The following is a 13,269-nucleotide window of genomic DNA, read 5'->3' as shown; positions in this document are numbered from 1 at the left end:
AGTGAATAATATAAGTAATAATGACGTTCACGGTGTGCCCGACGTTGAGGTTGTTCTACTCTGAAGCATGTTCACGCGTCAATGGAAATCTGTGAGTAGATTTAAAAGCACAAACTTGAATATCTGTGAAGAGATTTCTAGATGATGGTGGTACTATAGATTTTGGTCACTTTGTGTCTCAACACCTGTCTGCCGATCTTTGCTTATTATCTCCTGCCGAAGTCGACCACTTTTTCCTTTGGTTGTCTCGAACAATCACTTTGACAAAAAGTATTTTGATCTCCCATTATTTATGTCAACCTTTAACAGCTCGTAAGAACAGTGATGTTACTGTGGTCAGTAAACACTTCACAAGATGACGTTTCAATCACTCTGGGAAACGTAACGACACAATGCTTCATGTAGACTCAAAGTGAACTTTATACAACAGGAAGTGAGGGAGCACAATCGGAAAACTTGCTTTGAGTGTACGCAGTACTCAGAGGACTATTGGTCACAGACACATAAACTTCACCTTCCCCATGTCGTTATAGTTTGTTGTCATGGAAACATGACCGTCACCATGTTGTCATAGTTTGTTGTCATGGAAACACAAAAGTCCCCATGCCAAAGTTGGTCGTCATGGAAACATGATGCTTCCCATCTCATCATGTTTGGTTGCCATGGAACACTCCCCATATCAAAGGTGGTTGTCATGGAAACATGAGACTCCTCAGGACAAAGTTTGTCATCATGGAAACGTGACACTTCCAAACTCGTCATGGCTTGTCGTCATGGAAACGTGATGCTCCTCCAGTTGTTGTGGTACTTGGAGTACAATAGTAAAAGTGTGTGGACATGAACCAAACACAATATATCATTCAGGTTCACTTTCACAAGAGTGAAAATTGGTAAAGTTAAAGATTTTTTCCAACTTCAGGATGAGATTCCACCTTTTCCTCGTGTCTTATCCAGTGTGGATTTGTTGGCTACAGTTCAGGAACTCGTTACAGGTTACCATGTGGTGAAGTCTCCATCCTGATGTGGTTCATTGTTTTAAAGGATGAAATGATGCCCGTATTGTAATATTCACTCAGTGGTTTGAGCCTCTGTGGAAAAACACTAATACGATAATACAGAAGTCCTCTGAGTGCATCCGGACTCTCCGGAGAAATCTGTTTCCAGGTCAGCTGAGATTAGTAATTCCTGAAGGAAAAGACTGATTGTCTCTCTTTTCAGTGTCAATATCTAATATAAGTGACATATTTTCTAATGCTTAAATGGCCTAATTCATCTTCTATCAATTTATTTTCTACTATGTTCAGTTCTCTTTGGCATCCAAACTGAACTAAATAGTCCTGAGGAACGTCTTCCTGCTATTTCCAGGAAGGAGCTGCTGGTTTTACTCTATGACTCAGTTAAAAACACAATTTAGTCACATGTATAACAATATATATGAAGAAGAAGTTTGGTTGGTAGAAGCAGAACATGTGAGCATGTTGCCTTCAGGTCCATGTCAGTCCTCACTGTGTTCAATGTTTACTTCACTGCTGCTCTGGTTTCGTCCGTCCTCATGTCTTCAATCGGTCCACGTTTAGGTGAGGTTTGGTCGTCTTCTACCTCACTGGTTTCCAACCTTTTTATTTACCTTGGAGACCCTCTCAGATTACCTCAAAAAACACTGTGGACCCCCTCTCTGATGTCTGACAGGCTAAAACAGTGAGGACTAACACTGATGGACCGGCCCACTCTCACAGACAAACGAAAGCAGGATGGCAAACAAAAGCCGTTTACACTACAACGGTGCTCGGAGCTGCTGAAAATGCAACTTTTTGAAAACGGTCCGGCTCTGTGTAAACAGCCTACAGTGCCCACTAGTGGCCCTACATGAAAACTACACCAATTTCAGTGTTTCTGCTGTTTCCGTGTAAAAATTAGCAAAGATGGTGGACAGGTGTTTGGTCACATGACTCGTAGTTGTGTTGACATGCAGTATTGTGTGCAAAACAATGACCAACGAACTTCTGATAATAAAGGTTTTATCAGTGAGCTCACAGTGTGTCTCAGTGTTTCTTTAACAGCTTCACCTCAGTGGGTCACGAGGAAACAAGCTCTCTGGTCTGGACATTCAAGTTTTATTGAGGATTTGATTCGTTTGGAAAAATGACTGAATCTGACTGAATACGACGGGCAGTTTATACTGTCCAATAGAGCATCTGTGGGATGTGCAAACGTGTGTGTGTGTGTGTGTTTTTGTTTGTGAGAGAGAGAAACAACAGCAGTAATTAGGGCTCTCAGTTGTGTGTTTGGAGGCGTAATTCATTCAGGAGGATGAAGAGCGGCCATTAACTGTGTCAGCAGGACAAAGGAGAAGCAGCAAAACACCACCGACCCAAAGAAATCTTCATCATCGCCACAACAACAACACTTCCATGTGAAGGCACTTTAACAGAGACGAGCTGGCTGCTCCACATGAGCCATGCTGTGGAGATGTAGCTCCTCTGTAGTTGAGACTAAAAAGAAAAGCTGGCTTGTATACGAGCAGTGAAAGTCTGTTTTTTAAACTGCTCCCGATAGATTGATCAGGCTCCTTTCATGGCTGCCGCCTCATTTAGATGTGTGAATGTGTGTGTGAATTGATGAATGTGATTAGCGATGTAAGATGCTTTGAGACTGCTCAAGCAGTTAAAAAGCACCATATAAGTTAACCATGTATTGTGTTGATGGTATTGTTACAGTTACCATGTAGACCCAAACACATCCAGAACCGATAACAGTTATAGAACCAGATTGTCATGAGCAGTGTTTACCAAACGTGGAAATACAAGTACAAGTGCACAAATAAATACATTTGAATAACCAGAACAGACACAGAAGTTAAGAAAGTCAAGATTTTGGTGAGCAACCTTTTGACAGAAAGTCAAGTAGGAAAGCACAGATTACAGAGCTAGAGAGAGAGCGAGAGAGAGACAGAGAGAGACAGAGAGATAGTTCAAACTACAGAGAGAGAGACCACGGACTACAGAGAGAGAGACAGACAGAGAGAGCGAGACACACACACACACAGTCACATTTGAAACCGAACTAAGAACGTCTGATTTATTCACACAAACCTCTTCTCATCATGTGACTGCAGATTTCACACAATGTGAAAAAAAACAACACCATGCTAATCCAAGGTTAAAATCGGCCTAAAACTAGGTTAAAACCAGGCCAAAATCAGACCAAATCCTGGCAATAACGTGGTCAACACCTGGATAAAACCAAGCCAAAACCAAGCTAAAGCCAGATTAAAACCAGGTTAAGAGCAGTCTAAAAACCCTCCCACCATGTTGGTGACGCCACTCTGCTGGTCCACTGACCACCTGCACGTTTCAGGTGATGTCAGTTGAGGTGTTGGAGGTTCTCATAGTGACCATGTCAATTTATTCATTCAATTTTCATAACACTCAAGCTCGCTGTGACTTGGTGAGTTTTCACATAAAACTAAACTGTCTCGCTCACTCAGCAAGAGCGAACATTATCTGAAGCTGTGGTTTCAAAGAGATGCTCTGGCTAATGCTAATGCCAATGCTAATGCTAATGCTAATGCTATCTGTGGGCTGAGAGAGACGTCAGCTCCGCAAATGTTTTCATCTCCGATAAAAGTAACAAGCTGATTGAGACTTCAGTAATTAATCGTTTCATGTGTTTATAAAATCTGAGTTTGACACAGTTTTTTGTCAGCAAGCGGATGTTATTTACATGTTGTTTATATGTTGTTTACGTTCAACTGTGGCAGAATTAATTCTCTCGAATATGAATTAATGCATCAGATTTTAAATTTATTCACACCTCATAATAACCAGCAACTGCGTATAAATTAGGGCCGTCTGAGCCAAAGCATTAATAGTAGCACATTAAAAAAGCTAGCATAACACATTTTGTGTATGGGCTTTAGAATGTGTGTGTGTGTGTGTGCGTGCGTGCGTGCGTGCGTGTGTGTGTGTGTTGAGGACGTCCTGAGACCTTCAGATAAATCACTGTGACGCCTCCTGCAGGAGTCAGGAGGTCTGTGCAGTAACCGGAGCTTCTGCTTCAACGTGTCCTTGTGCCGTGAGAGGAGAAGGTGAGTGGGTGACCGGAGGACGGATGGACGGGGGGACGAAGGGACGGGGGGATACTCCCTTCATTACCTGCCCTGATGGATCAGCTCCTGGCGGGCATGGCCTAATTCTCATGTAAAACAAAAGACAGGAAATGTTTGATGAGTTCACCTTTTTATCCCCTCATGTCCCCTGACTGTAGACCCTTTGTGTGTGTGTGTGTGTGTGTGTGTGTGTGTGTGTGTGTGTGTGTGTGTGCAGCTCCTGAGGGCAGGACAGAATGAGGGAATGAGAATTTTGCACATGTGTCCAGGTTTGTTAATGTTTATAAATGTTTAGATATGCTCACATATATTAATGACTGAAAATGTAAGAGCTTAAAAAAAAATGCTTTGAAAGATGGATTTATGTGTTGCTTGAAAATATACCTGAAGGTTGGTAATAAAAGAGTCTTAATAAGTGCTCTCTGTTCAGTAGCTGTTTAAAAGGACAATAATTTTCATCACTGAGGCCCTCTCTCAATCGCAAAAAGGCAAGATTGTTGTAATGTGGTTTAGAAACACGCTGTATTAAATGAAGTTAACATTGGCTGAACTAATTAATAATGAAGAGCCCCACCTAAGAAATTCATCACTGGTTGTATCATTAGCTATAAAGCTGGTTCTGCCCCCATGTTGTTCCCAGGCCCGTCCACAGTACCAAAACAACTTGATGTTTTGTCTTTCAGGGGAATGTTTTGGTCGTACCTTATCGAGGGTTCAGGGAACCACCACAGCGAATTAGCCAAAGTCGAAGAGCCTCTGTTGCTAATGCTAATGCTAAAATTAACAGCGGTCTCAGTGAAGAGGATGAATCACTGAGACCTCAGTACCCGTAACTCTTTTATTAAAAAGTTCCTCATAGAGTTAAACGTTTTGTTCTCATCTCTTCGGTTTATATTTGACAGAGGAACATCCGGCTCGGTTTTTCTCTCCACGCTGTGTTTGACCGGCTAATTTCACAGCTTCCTGTACAGCTTCAGTTCCACTGTGGAACAGCTGCTTTGTTAATTCACACATGTGTGGGGATGATGATGATGATGGAGGAAGAAGCGTCCTCTCTGGAAATAGCTCGTCCATCTCACTGAATCAGCTGCCAGCATAAAAGAAAAAAGAAAAAGAAAAGAAAGAAAAGGAAGAACACTCCTCCAACCCACTAACAATGTACATTTCCTGGAAGCCACAGCGACCTCACACATTACGCTTCATCTTTAATTCAAACTCCTGAGGAGAACAGAAGGAAGAACCCGGCACGTTCACGGCTCTCTACATGTTTCATGTCATTCAAAGCAGCAGTCCTGAAGTACAGGACCTCCGTCAGCGAGTCAATAGCCGTGAAGCTAACACGTTAGAGTGAAAGACAGTGAGTTAGCAGCGCTAATGCTAACGGGTGCAGTAGTTGTTGGGATGTGGCGCTGACACAGTAGACGTTGTCTTCACTGAGTAGCGGCAGATGAATCAGGAATACAGTCGCCACTTCAGAGGGTAATGCTATTGCTAGCAGCGCTCCATCAAACTACACAAATCCTCTTCTTCGTCTCGTCATTTAGAGAAAGATTTTAAGCAGCCCATCTGGTTTTTCATGCGGCATCTCGGACCATGTCCTCACGGGCTTCCGGATACTGCCCACAAAGCCTGGGACAGTCCATCCAGGATCCTTCGCAGCAGCTGTGATGTCAGAGCCAGACTCTTTGCGAAGGTGTTCACACCAGCTGCAAATTAAAGGCTGTCCACTTTCGTAAATTCAAATGAAGCCACACAAGCTGGAGGCTGAGAGTCTGGAGAGCCAGTGGTTTTCATGCAGCTCATTAACCTTCATTTAATCTGTACAAACTTCCAGTCTGACAGGCGCAAGAGTCGGGGGACATCCCTGACGTCTGAGGACATGATGAAATATGCAGACTGAGAGGACAAACGCTGACCGTGGGAAGAGCAGAGAACCTGATCCGAGTTTAGGGAGCCAGAGGACAAAGACAAGGACCGGATGGATGGATGGATGGATGGATGGATGGATGGATGGATGGATGGATGGATGGATGGATGGATGGATGGATGGATGGATGGATGAACGGACGGACGGTGGGTTAGGGCACGGTGGGCTTCCCCTTCAGGTCTGGGTGGGGCCATTGTGGGGCCTGGGAGCTGAAGTTCCTGCCTGGGTGTCGGGGTCTGGAGCCCTTTTGCCCCAGGGTGTTGTCTCGTTCTCTCTTGCTCTCTCTGTCTCTCTCCATCTGTCTGTCTGTCTGTCTGTCTGTCTATCTGTCTCTGTCTCTCTCTCTCTCTCTCTCTCTCTCTCTCTCTCCCTCCCCCTCTGTCTCTCTCTCTCTCTGTCTCTCTCTCTCTCTCCCCCTCTGTCTCTCTCTCTTGCTCTGTCTCTCTCTCATTCTTTCTCTCTCTCCCTCTCTCTGACGCTTTCCCTCTCTGTCTCGCTCTCTCTCTCTGTCTCCCTCTGTCTCTCTCTCTTGCTCTGTCTCTCTCTCACTCTTTCTCTATCTCCCTCTCTCTCTAACGCTCTCTCTCTCTCGCTCTCTCTCTCTCTCTCTCCCCCTCTGTCTCTCTCTCTTGCTCTGTCTCGCTCTCTCTCTCTGTCTCCGTCTGTCTCTCTCTCTTGCTCTGTCTCTCTCTCTCGCTCTTTCTCTCTCTCCATCTCTCTCTGACGCTCTCTCTCTCTGTCTCGCGCTCTGTCTCTGTCTCTGTCTCTCTCTCTCTTTCTCAAACCCTCCCTGTCATTGTCCATTGTTCCATTGTGAATTAAACTGGATTTCAGCAGCAGGATTTCCTGAAGGAGAACAATTTATTCAGTTTTTATGAGAATTGAGTCCAATAGAACATTTTAGAATAAATTGACATTAAATTGACTTTTCGTGTGGAAAAAAAATCTCCTCAGAGTAGAACCTTCCTGCTATATAATCAGTGTAGTGACGGTCATGTTGTGTCCAAAGCCACGTTTTATTATTTCAACCTCATTCTCGTGCTGCTAAACACTCGGGGACCATTTCAGCTTGTAAGTGTAATGTATTACTCATTCTAAGTGAAGTACACGGAGGAGCCGCTCATGAAGTGCCTGCGAGTCGCAACTTCCTCCATTAAGGAAAATTTCTATTAAAATTATCATATAATCATAATGCACAGTTTCTGCTTTGCTTCTATTCGTGTGATGACATCACACACACACACACACACACACACACACACACACACACACACACACACACACACACACACACACACACACACACACACACACACACACACACACACACATACACCCTGTAATTACTCTGCAGCTCATATTAGAAAAGTCTGCTGGTTCTCTGGTGCTTCGTGTTGAGTGTAATTAGCACACTGTTCTTCTGGCTGGGTGGTGTGTGTGTGTGTGTGTGTGTGTGTGTGTGTGTGTGTGTGTGTGTGTGTGTGTGTGTGTGTGTGTGTGTGTGTGTGTGTGTGTGTGTGTGTGTGTGTGTGTGTGTGTGTGGCTGATGAAATGAGGCTCCTGATGTGTTCAGGAATCAGTCCGTGATGTTTTAGAGTCAGCTGGACTTCAGACTGATAAAAACTGGTGCTGCTGGTGCGTGGAAACTCTTCTGCTGCGTTTAGGTTGGATTACATGTTGCCTGATAAGAGAGCAGCTTTAAGTCCGCAATGCTCCTGGAGGATTTTCTGCTGGAAGGGCCTCAGACCTCTGTTATCGTCCATAGCAGGTCCCGGTGGGATTTAAACCCCCAACCTGAGCCGGCCTGAGCCAGCGCCATGCAGCTGTGACACACACCGCTGTCCCCACGGGGACGAAAACACACACAAAAAGTTTTCACCGCACCACAAACTTTAATTGTTTCTCAGACTTTTGCTCGGTGTTAAACACTTTGGACTGAAAGTGTGATTTAATCTGCAGCTGGAGGTCCGTCGACTCCTCACCCGGGGCAGCTACACCGTGACGGGTAATTAAAGCCAGTTAGAGGCTGAAAACTGGGATCGTATTAAACAATTCATGTGAGGGACGAGAGGACGGATCAGTGAGAGGGCTGGTGAGACAAAATTAAAAAATGAGGAGGAATTCATCACAAACATGAGTCAACGAGAAAGTTTTTCAAACGTCAGACTACAAGAACTTTAGCGCCTTAAATGTCCAGAGAAGAAAAAGACTAGAGCCAGGTGGAGACCACTGCATGGACTCGGAGACACTTCTTGTAACCATCGTCTGTCAACACTTCTTATGACTATTGTTATAACAACCAAACCCAAAACTTTCACAGTGACCCACAGAGGACGCAGACGGTTAAACCAGGTGACACGCCTTCACACGCATTCACAAACATTCACACGCCTTTACACACATTCACACATTCACACATTCACACGCCTTCACACGCATTCACAAACATTCACACGCCTTCACACACAGTCACACAGCTGCTCTTCTCTGATTGGCTGTGAGAGGAAGGTATGGATTATCTGATTGGTTCGGCAGGGCGGAGGGTCCATGAAACTGAGGAAACATCCAATTCTATAAGGGAAGAACGTCACCCTGGCAACAAGGTACACACACACACACACACACACACACACACACACACACACACACACACACACACACACACACACACACACACACACACACACACACACTCACACACACACAGCTGCTCTGTGTTGGAAAATTAGAGGCTGTCAGCTTGCAGAGAACTCCTCATAACCCGAGGAGGAGGAACAGCAGGAGGTGGAGGAGGAGGGAGAGCATGAGGAGGAGGAGGAGGAAGAGGAGCAGCAGGAGGAGGAAGAGGAGAAGGAGGAGGAGGAAGAGGAGGAAGAGCAGGAGGAGGAGGAAGAGGAGAAGGAGGATGTGTGTGGTGTAGTTCAGGATTGTCGTGTTCTTGGCGTTCAGAGATGATTAAAGTGGAACCGTTCTCTTAAAATAACTTTATCCTCTCTGCCGCAGTTTGTCTCATTAAAACACTGAAACGTGTTTAAAACATGTTTAAACTCCGTTTCTCTCATTTAACGACACAAGAAATATTCAGTGGAAGCTTCTGCACAAACTCGTCCTGAAAATAACTGTTGTTTATCGTCACTTCTTCAGTGAAATATCTATTGTATTAATAGTTCCTGTAAATGACAAGTAACTTAGTAATGCTAATATTAATACTAATCAGTGCTTTTGAGGAGTTGAGTTTCTTTAGTCATTTAACTAATTCATTGGTTGAGTTACTCGTGTTTGATTACTGCTATATTTCTAGAAAAAAAAGAAAGTAACCCAGTTACTTGATTAAGTTCCTGCGTTAATAATACATGTAAAATAATATCACAATAACATGTCTGTGTCATAATGGTGTTAGCAATAGCATTAGCTATCAGTATTGTGTTGGCCAGTTTGATAACTGAATAACTCATCACCTCATCAGTCAGAAGGAGGAAGATGCTCCAAAAGAATTTCCCTCTGAAGTATTTCTAGTCCATTCTGTTCTGGATTTTAGTTCTTAAAAGAGACACCAGGTGTGGACAGTGACTTCTCCGACTTCCTAATGAGGAACTCTGCTGTTCGCTGCTCTGAATGCTAATGAGACCACCTCTCTCACACACACACACACACACACACACACACACACACACACACACACACACACACACACACACACACACACACACACACACACACACACACACACTCAGTGCCCCCTGAGTCCATCTGTCCAGCTCCAGTTTACCTCTCAAACTCCTAATATAATAAATTATTAAATGTCTCGCTTGGATGAGGTCCAAATTTTCATCTGCGAGAAGAGAACAAATCTGGTTTCAAATTACAGAAGGCGGCACGCTGAGAGGGTCGAGTGATAGAAACATGAATCCTTGTGTGTGTGTGTGTGTGTGTGTTTGTTTCTGTGTGTGTGTGTGTGTGTGTGTGTGCGTGTGTGTGTTTGTTTGTGTGTTTCTTTGCGTGATCTACGATTGATTATCTCCACAGTCTGCCAGTCCTGTTCCTCAGATTCACGTGTTACTGTGGAGGTGTTACAACCAGAATGGCCCTACTATCCAGAGTCTGAGTAACTGTGAGGTGGAGGTGGGGGTGGGGTGTGGAGGGGGTTGGGGGGTGGGAGCTGTGCAGCTGAAGCAATAATAAATACAGTTTTTCAATCATCAGAGGCAGTAGACGGTTCCTCTGACCCGGAGGCTCTAATATCGAGGAATCACTCAGGAACATTTATGACTTTAATTTGTTTTTATATGAAACGACCAGTCACATGACCGGACCACCAGAGGCCGCAAACGGCGAGGGCACCACTTCACTTACAACACCGAGAGCTCTCAGGGCTTCTCTGTCTGTCAATCCTGTACACGCCATCAATCCTGTGTGTGTGTGTGTGTGTGTGTGTGTGTGTGTGTGTGTGTGTGTGTTTCCACCTCAGGACATTATGTCTGTCACCGGTTTAATTCACAACTGAGTGGCATGAAGTTTAACTCTCATTGACGGAAAACACACAAGAGCTCCCAAAACATGAGAACCACATAAGAAATGATATGCAAAAGTACCAAACACACTTAGACATTACACTGTTGACAGGTTTTTATCATCGGTTCGATTCCCACCTGAGACTTCGACAGGTGAACCAGGGCATCATGTGAAACTGAGCCAATGAGGAGGTCAATGGGGGAACTATTTCACTGTGACACCAGAGATCACAAAGAGTAACGTCTAATTACAGACCAGCAAAAACTGTTTAAAACTTCAAATGTGAAAGTTTAGATTATAAACTGACGCAGTTTAGAATCCTTAAACTTTGTGGTCCGGACTGGAGCCTCTGGTGGGCCGGTTTTGGGACCCGGGCCGTATGTTTGACCTGCGTTGAACCCTCTACAAGAATCAGCTCAGACTCCAGAAACAGGTGCGTCTTTTTCTGACTAATCTTTTAATCCTCTTACAGATTTAATTGTGTTATTGTTGGATTTGTACAAAAAACATGGCGGTCATTGTTCCTTCTCAGAGGTTTGACTAATTAAAGAGATGAAGATGAGAGGAGGTGAAGACACAGCTCAGAGCTCAGCAGCACAAACAGACGTCCTCCTTCTCCAACAGGCTCCTCCTGGGCTGCCTGCTACTGTCAGACTTTATCACATCGATTCAATGGTTTCAAACTCCTCACAAACATCAAGACCCAGAGAACCCAAAGGAGGCAATAACTGAGGGCTATAGGACTGAAGGGCTCGAGGTCTTGAGGACCTGGAGATGAGAATTGAAGAACCAAACAATAGGATCCAATTGCAGTAAATAGACTTCCAAGAGGCCAGACATCCAGAAAACAAAGGACCAGAGTCTGTGAGGACCCAAGTTCTCGTGGACACGAGGATCAGATGAACTGCAAAGCAGCTATAGATCACTTGCAGATCACTTTTAATCTGGTTAATTCTTAGTGCAAACATATAGTTTTAAAGTGTCATTAAATCTTGAAAAAAACGTTCCACCAGGGGAACCAGTCGAGCCTCTGCGTGCCGGTTACTTCTGTGGTTCACACAGTTTGATCATTCTGTGTATCCTGTGTTATTCTTGTTTTGTTTTTTGTCCAATGGTGCAATCAGCATGATGAACAGTTAATTTGTTAGTGATTCCACTTGCTATCACAAGCTGTATTTTTGTCATTTAGGGCATACTGCATTTAATTCTGTATATTAAATATTAAGTTATTCACTGTTCTCTGTTAAAAGCACGTAGAAATGACTGTGTTGTATTTGGTGCTATATAAATAAAGCTGAATTGAATTGGGGTTTTTTTGTTGTCTTTTTTAATATGATAACTGAGTTATAAACACTCAATTATCTGAGGTCCCCTGAACGCCACATTGCGAGCCCCTGCAGATTTTATAGGTAGACCCCTTTCCTGCCGTCTTTGGTAAGTTGGATTTAACTGAGCTTGGTCGATATAACTTTGTTTTTATGAGCGAAAACACACTTTGTTAGTCACACATGCGAAGTCATGCTCTGGCCAACAGCTGCTGATGTTTTGTTTTGATGTCGTTTTTGTTGTATGATGAGTAAAGCGCTGGAACTGTTCGGTAACTTTGCTGCATTGAAGTTAGCGTGTGGCTAATCCTAGCAGTGTGTACTGTACAGAAACATTTAGGACCCAGTTTGGTTGTCGATGCCGATCTCTAATACATTGTTAATACCTTTCTGAAGGAAAATTCATCGTTACGCTCATACAAACATGTACTTCCAGGATTAAAATTTCACTGAACATCCCCCGTTTGTTGACATCTTAGCATCACAAACTCCCAAACATTGCTGAAGTAATGTGTGCACAAGATCCCCTTTTCAACAATCGATCTCACAAGGTCTCGATTTGCAACTGGAGACACTATCAACCGTCAGTTATTCTCGTGGCTTGAAGACTCTTCCTTTTGAGAAAATCTGGATTTTTTTTTCTGGCTGAATTGGTCAAATGTTGATGTTTTGGCTTGAGCTGCCGCGGCGCCATCTTTGATATCCCAGAAACCCTTGTGTGAAGATGACGGCAGTTTGCAAAACATAAACACAGTTTGATGGCTACAAATTTATGCTGGTTCCTTCAGATCAGATGTACAAAAGGTGTAACCAGCATGGACGGTCTGTTAGAAATAATCCTGAATGAAACAAATTGTGCGATCAGAGTGGTCTGTAACTTCCTGTTTGCCGCATGATGACCAACAGTTAATTCTGAATGGATGTCCAATGGTGTGACCAGTACGCTGGTCATTTCTCATGAGTGGGAACTCTGAATGTCTAATAATGTAACCGTGTGCGACATTACAGTACCGAAGACTTTAAATCTGCTGCAACAAATTTTTGAAAGCACATTTCAGTTACTGTTCTCACCCTGCCGACTTTATATTTCTACATGTGCAACTCTTTGGGAAGCTGCTTCCAGAAAATGTTGAGCTGTGACTGAGCAGCTCAGAAAGACGCTGAAACCACAAGAAGTGATGTGTGAAGATCTCATCAGAGCAGGTGAGCGTTCACAGGAGGAGCTCCTCCTCCACATTAACATCAGGAAACCATGGCAACCTAGGAGACACACACACACACACACACACACACACACACACACACACACACACACACACACACACACACATACACACAGCGTGAAAGCATCCAGCACACAAAATGATTTATGGTAGCACTGTGCAGCAGTAATGTCC

Source organism: Lipophrys pholis (genome assembly GCF_963383615.2).
Source record: "Lipophrys pholis genome assembly, chromosome: 9".
Taxonomy (NCBI): domain Eukaryota; kingdom Metazoa; phylum Chordata; class Actinopteri; order Blenniiformes; family Blenniidae; genus Lipophrys; species Lipophrys pholis.
Note: the sequence above shows the minus strand (reverse complement) of the source record.